The sequence below is a fragment of the Salminus brasiliensis genome, chromosome 14 (assembly GCF_030463535.1).
Source record: "Salminus brasiliensis chromosome 14, fSalBra1.hap2, whole genome shotgun sequence".
In the NCBI taxonomy this organism is placed as follows: Eukaryota; Metazoa; Chordata; class Actinopteri; order Characiformes; family Bryconidae; genus Salminus; species Salminus brasiliensis.
The window spans coordinates 838,244-848,398 of NC_132891.1; positions in this window are offsets into that span (position 1 = coordinate 838,244).

A 10,155-nucleotide genomic window follows, 5' to 3' on the forward strand; every position below is an offset into this window, starting at 1 on the left:
TACTCTACTTTACTGTAGTTTTCCATTTTATCTCCATTTTACTGTACTCTAACCCTACTGTACTCTACTTTAGTACTGTACTCAATTCTACTGTACTCTATTTACATTTACATTTATGGCATTTAGCTGATGCTCTTATCCAGAGCGACTTACATGGTTACTCATATTACAGAGGTGGGCCAATGTAGTGTTAGGAGTCTTGCCCAAGGACTCTGATTGGTGTAGCACAGCACAGTCACCCAGACCAGGAATCGAACCCCAGTCTCCCACATGGTGTGGTAGCTCAGTGGCAGGTAGTGGTGTTATCTGTTGCACTACATTCTGTCTTACTTTACTCTACTGTACTCTACTCTATTTTACTCTGCATTACTGTACTGTACACTACTCTACTCTATTCAACTTCTCTACTATACTCTATTTTACCTCTACTACTCTAGTACTCTACTCTACTTTTCTAGTCTACGTAACTCTACTTACTACCCTACCCTATTATACTGTACTATACTCTACTACTCTATTCCACTACTATACTACACTCTACTTTAGTACCCTACTCTACTACTCTAGTCTACTTTACTAATCTAGTCTATTGTACTCTACTATACTACTCTATTCTACTACTCTACTCTATTACACTGTACCTAGTACTCTCTACTTACTCTACTCTACTTACTATACTCTACTCTACTACTACTGTACTCTACTCTATTACACTGTACTGTACTCTACTCTACTTATTATACTGTACTCTACTCTACTCTATTACACTGTAGTCTACTTTATTATAACTGTACTTACTCTATTCTATTATACTGTACTGTACTGTACTCTACTCTATTACACTGTACTCTACTCTACTATACTGTACTCTACTCTATTACACTGTACTCTACTCTACTATACTGTACTCTACTCTATTACACTGTACTGTACTCTACTCTACTTTATTATACTGTACTCTACTCTACTCTATTACACTGTAAGTCTACTTTATTATAATGTACTTACTCTATTCTATTATACTGTACTGTACTGTACTCTACTCTATTATACTGTACTCTACTCTACTATACTGTACTCTACTCTATTACACTGTAGTCCTACTCTACTCTACTGTATTCTATTATACTGTACTGTACTCTACTCTATTACACTGTACTCTTACTCTACTCTACTCTATTACACTGTACTGTACTCTACTCTATTACACTGTACTCTACTCTATTCTATTATACTGTACTGTACTGTACTCTACTCTATTACACTGTAGTCTACTTTATTATAATGTACTCTACTCTATTCTATTATACTGTACTGTACTGTACTCTACTCTATTACACTGTACTCTACTCTACTATACTGTACTCTACTCTATTACACTGTAGTCTACTCTACTCTACTGTATTCTATTATACTGTACTGCACTCTACTCTATTACACTGTACTCTACTCTACTCTATTATACTGTACTCTACTCTACTCTTTTCTATTATACTGTACTGTACTCTACTCTATTACACTGTACTCTACTCTATTCTATTATATTGTACTGTACTCTACTCTATTACACTGTACTCTACTCTATTACACTGTACTCTACTCTATTCTATTATACTGTACTGTACTGTACTCTACTCTATTACACTGTACTCTACTCTACTATACTGTACTCTACTCTATTACACTGTAGTCTACTCTACTCTATTATACCGTACTCTACTCTACTCTTTTCTATTATACTGTACTGTACTGTACTCTACTCTATTACACTGCACTCTACTCTATTCTATTATATTACACTGTACTCTACTCTATTACACTGTACTCTACTCTATTCTATTATATTGTACTCTACTCTACTCTATTACTCTGTACTCTACTCTACTCTACTACACTGTACTCTACTCTATTATATTATACTGTACTGTACTGTACTATACTCTATTACACTGTACTCTACTATACAGTGCTCTACTCTACTCTACTCTATTATACTGTACTGTACTGTACTCTATTCTATTATACTGTACTGTACTGTACTGTACTCTGCTCTACTCTGTGTTGCTCTGAAGAGGGAGCAGAGGAATGTATATGAACACCTTACACACTGAGAGCTGAGGAAGACTGGAGTCCTGGAAGTGTGTGTGTGTATGTGTGAGAGACACAGAAGTGAGAGTGACAGAGACTGAGAGGAAACGAGACTCAAGACTACACACACACACACACTCAGACACACACATACACACACACACACACACACACACATTCCAGCATGTGACTGTATGACCATGTGCTAGTCACACACACTTCTCACCCTGCACGTGTTGCTTCAGCATTTCAAGATTTCAGTAAAATAAACTGGACTCAGCACCGATGCTGTACGACTAATATTATATTAGAATATTGTTTATTAATTACTGGATGGACAGACGGATAATCAACTTTAGTTTATAACCTGTAGATTTATCAAAAGGAAACATCACAGTGGAACAGACTCACTGATTAACTGGAACCGTTTATTAATATTGACCTTTGACCCTGAGAATCGTGTTACAACCCCACGGCTGTTTGTAGGCCTGAGTGTCTAAAGCTGAAACTCTGTTACCTAACAGTCTGTAAAGCTTCCCTCAGGAGCTAAACCAGTAAAGCTCTTTAGCACAGTGTTAAACATAATCTAATGTGGTCCCATTCATGCAGGGGGCACTGAACTGAGTCCTGAGTTCTGAACTGAGTCCTGAACTGAGTCCTAAACCTAAACAGCATCATGAGTCCTGAACTGAGTCCTGCATTGAGTCCTGAGTCCTGAATTGAGTCATGAGTCCTGAACTGAGTCCTGAATTGAGTCCTGAGTCCTGAATCCTAAACGGCATCATGAGTCCTGAACTAAGTCCTGCATTGAGTCCTGAGTCCTGAATCCTAAACGGCATCATGAGTCCTGAACTGAGTCCTGCATTGAGTCCTGAGTCCTGAATCCTAAACGGCATCATGAGTCCTGAACTGAGTCCTGCATTGAGTCCTGAGTCCTGAATCCTAAACAGCATCATGAGTCCTGAACTGAGTCCTGAATTGAGTCATGAGTCCTGAACTGAGTCATGAGTCCTGAACTGAGTCCTGAATTGAGTCCTGAGTCCTGAATCCTAAACGGCATCATGAGTCCTGAACTGAGTCCTGCATTGAGTCCTGAGTTCTGAATTGAGTCTTGAGTCCTGAACTGAGTCCTGAATCCTAAATTGACTCCTGAGTCCTGAATTGAGTCTTGAGTCCTGAATTGAGTCCTGAATCCTGATTGAGTCCTGAGTTCTGAACTAGGTCCTGAACTGAGTACTGAATGAGTCCTGAACTGAGTCCTCTATATATCTGTCCATTTGTCTATCTATCTATATATTTATCTATCTATATATCATCTATCTGTCTATCTATTTATCTATCTTTTTTTTTTTTAGCCATCCGTCTGTCCATCTATCTATCTGTCTGTCTGTCTGTCCGTCCGTCCGTCTGTCTGTCTGTCTGTCTGTCTATTAGTTATTTATTTCATCTGAAATCCCTCCATACCATTAGGACCAGAGCACTGGATGAATAAAGGCCTGCAGACTCTGGGGGTTAAGCAGTGCATCAGCAATGCTGAGCCAATCATAACCATGTGTCTAACCGCATGGGCTGGTATCAGCCAATAACGATTACCCATGGCCGGTGCATGTGCTGCAGCAGCCAATAAGCAGACGGAAGGGCCGGGAAGTGGGGCTGATGGACCAATCAGAGGCAGGCACTCTTCGGCTGCTGAGAGGTTAATGAGCAAAGCTGCTGGCTTCCTGCCAACTACGGCTTCTCTTCTTCCACAATGAGACTGAGCTGTATCACGACAGGTCTAATTATACACTGAGAGAGAGAGAGAGAGAGAGAGAGAGAGAGAGGCAGCAAAGAGAGAGAGAGAGAGAGAGAGAGAGAGAGAGAGAGAGAGAGAGAGAGAGAGGAACAGAGCACACAGAGAGAGAGAGAGAGAGAGAGAGAGAGGCAGCAAAGAGAGAGAGAGAGAGAGAGAGAGAGAGAGGAACAGAGCACACACACACACACACAGAGAAAGAGAGAGAGAGAGAGAGAGAAAGAGAGAGAGAGAGAGAGGAACACAGCACAGAGAGAGAGAGAGTGATAGGAAAGCAGCACATATAGAAAGAGAGAGAGACAAAGTGAGAGACAGTGAGTGGGGGGATAGAGATATAGGAGGGGTCACAGGGGGCGAGTAAAAACTGGAGAAAGAGAGAGAGAGAAAAAAAAAAGAGAGAGAGAGAGAGAGAGAGAGAGAGAGAGAGAGAGAGAGAGAGAGAAGTGTGTATGATCAACAGCAGAGGGTGACCGAGCTTTCAAGCCAGAGAGGTGAGAGAGAGAGAGAGAGAGAGAGAGAGAGTAGAACAGAGAGAGAGAGAGAGTAGAACAGAGAGAGAGAGAGAGTAGAACAGAGAGAGAAATGCTGTCAGTGAGTAAGACAGGGAATAGAGAGTAGGTAGAGCGAGGGACAGAGACAGAACAAGAGAGAGAGAGAGAGAGAGCATACGAATGCAACTGCACTCATTCTGACTTGGATGTTTCTATCAGCCTTATCTCTGCTGGACGCTCCAATGGTCACTCAGAGAGTTCCTGACCACATCAACACACACACAGAGGTAGGAAATGAAGTGTGTGTGTATGCGTGAGAGAGTGTGTGTGTGTGAGAGTGTGTGTCTGTGGGTGTGTGGGTGTGTGTCACCAACTATGAAACAGCATGTACACTCAGAGGCAGTGTGTGATGATCATACATTTTGGTCACTGGGAGAGAGCCGTGTGTGTGTGTGTGTGTGTGTGAGTGAGTGTGTGTGTCTCACACGGTAGGGACACTTTACATGAAGAGTGTGTGTGTGTGGGTGTTTAAAAAAGTAAGTCTCTGCAGGAACATCAGCTTGTGGTACTGTGTGTGTGTGTGTGTGTATGTCACCTATACGCATAAGGCACACACAGATCTCGTGTGCACCGAAGGGATCAGAATTAGAAGACAAGGCTGAAATAGGAGAGAGAGAGAGAGAGAGAGAGAGAGAGAGAGAGAGAGAGAGAGAGGGAGGACGGTATGGTGTATATCAGTAGTAAAAATGCTCCTCTTCCAACATCAGAAATCTCATCATCTTTATATAAACTGGGTTTTAATGCGACTGTGTCTGTTTTTAAATTGGGCTCTAATCGCAGGTCACTTACGCTTGCAGTAAACGAGGCACTCCAGTTTGAACTGGGTTATATTGTGGTTCCACCAGTCCAGGAATGACCTTTAGGCCATTTTACACCTCTATGTTTTAAAACCTGGCCTTCTGATGACCCCCCACGGCTGTGAATTCTGCTCTAAAACACTAAAATAAATAAAATCATCAGCTTTTATCTTTTTTATTAAAACTCTAAAGACATTTTTGCTTTGAAAGGATGTAAAAATGATCGTACCAGTTCTAGCTCGGGTAAATTCATGTGCGGTCCAGGATACACTGGGTTACATTGCTACTGACCATTCCTGTGAGTTTATACTGGTTTAAAAGTGTGTATATATTAAATATATAGAGAGTTTATACTTTAAAACACGGCCTTCTGATAACATGAGCCTAACAATCCGATTTTCTCTCTAACCTGAGTAAAACTGGGGTCTGACAGTCTAAGAATAGACGCATATTCAAAAATGTACAAGTAGACTTTAGAGTTTGTTTTATCAGGAATATTAATATTATAATTCCTCATTACCGATTGATTTAATGATTATAAACAGCTTTCTATAATTTTTTGAGGACAATAACTTTAGTTGATATTACTTAATATTATTAAATAAAACATTATAATATTGCTATTACAGATGTTTCTGAGTAAACACACATTCCTAAATACAGTTTAGGCTTTTTAAAATTATTACAATGATAAAATTATTAAAAATGCGATTGTCAGAGTGATATTGCTTTTTCATAACTTAGACATGCTCCTAACATCTCGCCTTATCAGACCTACAGTCCTGACATGCAAAAGTTTAGACACCCTCATGTTTTGTTGATTTAACTGCAAATAAATGACCATACCCTCAGCAGGGACCCCCACGCACGTCAATGTGGCATATTTTAGTGATTTTTTGGAAAATAAATACGACGTAAAATTCTGATATCTTACATTTGCAGAAATGTAGTGGATGCATTTGTATATGTTGATGTTTAATATGCACAAAACAGTCATTTGAAGGGGTGCAGAAACTTTTACATGATCAGCAAGATCAATCCTGACGCATTATCGAATGAACTGGATTAAATTGCTCTCAAACTTGTCTGAATTAGTGCATTTCAGTGCATTTCGGTCAATAAGCAGGATTATTAGGGCAAACTTTAATACATGCATTAAAGTTTGCCCTAAGAGCAGGAGTGGGAAATATGATGATATTATATTGAATCGTGATCGGTTTTGTTATTGTAATAAACAACATGCTTACAAACAGTGTAATCAGTCTAGTTTAACTGGATGAAGAGCAGCATTCTGAATAAAATCTCTGACTGAGTCTTAATAAACATCTGAATATTAGACTGGTGCACTTTGTCTGCGATGTTGTGAGAAAATATTATGATATAATATTTTCACCATATTGCCCAACCCTACTTAAGAATATCATAGACATGTAATTTTTGAAATATAGTATATAATAATCATGTCTGGTCTACTTAAAACTGCTGTTATAAATTGCTTTATGAGAACTATAAATATTTTCAGATTTGTTATATATATTCATGCTGTATATTTCAATTAAAGCCATATCTCACTGATTGTATATGTCTATAATTATACATTAATAATTGCACACACATTTATTTGCGATGTTTTATATAGTTTACATTATTTTTAGCTTCATACAGGCTGTACATGTTATTTTATCAGATTCTCGGTTGTACTGCTGTTACGCCTGTCTATTAATAAACACCTGTATTTATAATGCTGATACAGGTTAGTGTGTGTGTGTGTGTGTGCTATGTTTGTGTGGTATGTTTGTGTGGTATGGCTGTTGAATATAAACACACTCAGTCATTGTGAGAGCTGATATTATACAGTGAGGTTTCTTTGCCGTGGTGTAAAGCTTTGATCTGGTGATTTTCTGGGTTTTATACTGAGTGTAATCAGACTGGCCTGGTGTCTCTGGACTCGCGGTGTTGACCAGTCTGATGCTCTGCTTTAAGTAGAAACAGTGCCGGGACTCCCCTGAGTCACATGTTGGTGTGTATCGACTGGCATCACGCTAGTGCTGGGCGAAATGGTACAAATATTATATATTAGGATATTTCAAGACATTTCAATGATACATGATATGTATTCAGATATTTTGACACACTGCATTTCTACAGTGAAGAAAAGACACTAGGAGGCTTTTCTGCACTCTGCTCTGAGCTCAGCACTCGGCCCTGACCCCGCTCTGTAACTTTACGTGGTCTGACAGACACTCGGTGGCTGAGCTGCTCTCTGTGAGCTGTTCCCCCTAAACTCTTCCACTGTTCAATAATAACACCACTCACAGCTGATGGAGGAAGATCTAGGAGGGAGGAGATTTCACCAGCTGACTTGTTGTTGTTGGTGCAGCGGTGTCTCCTATTACATACAGAACCACGCTGGAGTTCAGTGAGCTCTTCAGAACCTCCCGTTATCTCACTGATGTGTGGAGGAAAGACAGACTGCAGGACTAGAAGCTGGATTTGAGACACCTGTGGTAATTGGACTGAATCAGACACCTGGATTCAATCATTAAGTAGGGTGTCCCAATACTTTTGTCCATACAGTGTCTATTAGCATAGCTACACACAGTAGCAGAGTTTGTGTGGAGTTTATAGATAACAGTGTGTCAGCTGTCAAAGTTGACCTGATTGAAATGTGTGTGTAGGTTGTGTATGAAGTATCGCTGTATAGAAGAGTGCGTTCAGTGCACATTTCACACATAAGGGTAATTATATATTTATTATATATATATATATAATTTAAAAAATATGGGAATTATAATTAGTAGTAGTATTATTGTTACTATATATATATATATATATATATATATATATATATATATATATATATATATATATATATATATATATGTAGTGCAGCAGTTGAATGTGTGTGGGGGGGTCATTCAGAGTGAATTATATATTTTATTTTTAAAAATTATGGGAATTATTATTATTATTGTTTTAGTTGTTTTTGTTACTTTATGATATATTATATTATATACAATATTATATATTATATTATATATTTTTATATATTTAAGTTATGAGTAGTAGTGACATTTTTATTAAACACATTTTATCTGTTATTTATTCATATGCATTGTGTTGCTGCTGCTATTATTATTATTATTGTTGTTGTTGTTGTTGTTGCTTTGTTTTATTAATAAAGGAAGAGTTGCATTTATTTAGGTTTATTTATTTATTTATTATTATTATTATTATTATTATTATTAGCAGGGCTCACTTAGAACCACCTAACCCAACCATTCTGGCACCAGCGTTCCTAAAGTGATCAGAACAAACAGAAGTGGGTTTGGAAAGCTATTAGAGCTGCAGCTGTGTGTAACGACAAGGACTCACTGACACACACACACACACACACACACACACACACATACTCACACACTGACACACACATACACACTGGTTGTTGTTTTTTCTGGCTGCTGTAGGCCAGTGTACACCAGTCACTGCTGTTGCTCATCTCTACATATTAGTGAACATTATTTATTTGTCTGACGCTCGATTCTTTACATAACCAGGACCGGCTGTGCCTGTAAGACTGATATATGTTAATGAGCTCTGTTGTGATTCGCTGCCCTGATTCGCTGCCCTGCGTGTACCTCATTTTAAAGCAGTGCAGGCTGAAATACTCCTTATAACTTTAGAAAGGGTGGGTCAGGCTAGACTGCCATAGAAGGAATAGGCGGAGCTAAACGGATATAGGCTGCATGGGTGGAGCTAAACAAATGTAGGCTGAATAGGCGGAGCTAAAAAGGAGGTAGAGGTCTGAGACTGACCCAGATGTTGAGGTAGAGGTCTGAGACTGACCCAGATGTTGAGATAGAGGTCTCAGACTGACCCAGATGTTGAGATAGAGGTCTCAGACTGACCCAGATGTGGAGGTAGAGTTCTGAGACTCAACCCAGATGTGGACTGACCCATATATATGAATACTAAGACTTTTGGATATAGAAGTAGACCTATGAGATTCTACCTGCACATCTGGGTCAGTCTCAGAACTCTACCTCAACATCTGTGTCAGTCTCAGAACTCTACCTCAACATCTGTGTCAGTCTCAGAACTCTACCTCAACATCTGGGTCAGTCTCAGCACTCTACCTCAACATCTGGGTCAGTCTCAGAACTCTACCTCAACATCTGGGTCAGTCTCAGAACTCTACCTCAACATCTGGGTAAAGTCTCAGCACTCTACCTCAACATCTGTGTCAGTCTCAGAACTCTACCTCAACATCTGTGTCAGTCTCAGAACTCTACCTCAACATCTGGGTCAGTCTCAGAACTCTACCTCAACATCTGTGTCAGTCTCAGAACTCTACATCCACATCTGGGTAAAGTCTCAGAACTCTACCTCAACATCTGGGTAAAGTCTCAGCACTCTACCTCAACATCTGTGTCAGTCTCAGAACTCTACCTCAACATCTGTGTCAGTCTCAGAACTCTACCTCAACATCTGGGTCAGTCTCAGAACTCTACCTCAACATCTGGGTCAGTCTCAGAACTCTACATCCACATCTGGGTAAAGTCTCAGAACTCTACCTCAACATCTGGGTAAAGTCTCAGCACTCTACCTCAACATCTGTGTCAGTCTCAGAACTCTACCTCAACATCTGTGTCAGTCTCAGAACTCTACCTCAACATCTGGGTCAGTCTCAGAACTCTACCTCAACATCTGGGTCAGTCTCAGAACTCTACCTCAACATTTGGGTCAGTCTCAGCACTCTACCTCAACATCTGTGTCAGTCTCAGAACTCTACCTCAACATCTGGGTCAGTCTCAGAACTCTACCTCAACATTTGGGTCAGTCTCAGCACTCTACATCCACATCTGGGTAAAGTCTCAGAACTACACCTGCACATCTGGGTAAAGAGTCAGTTTATCAGAAGAAGCCT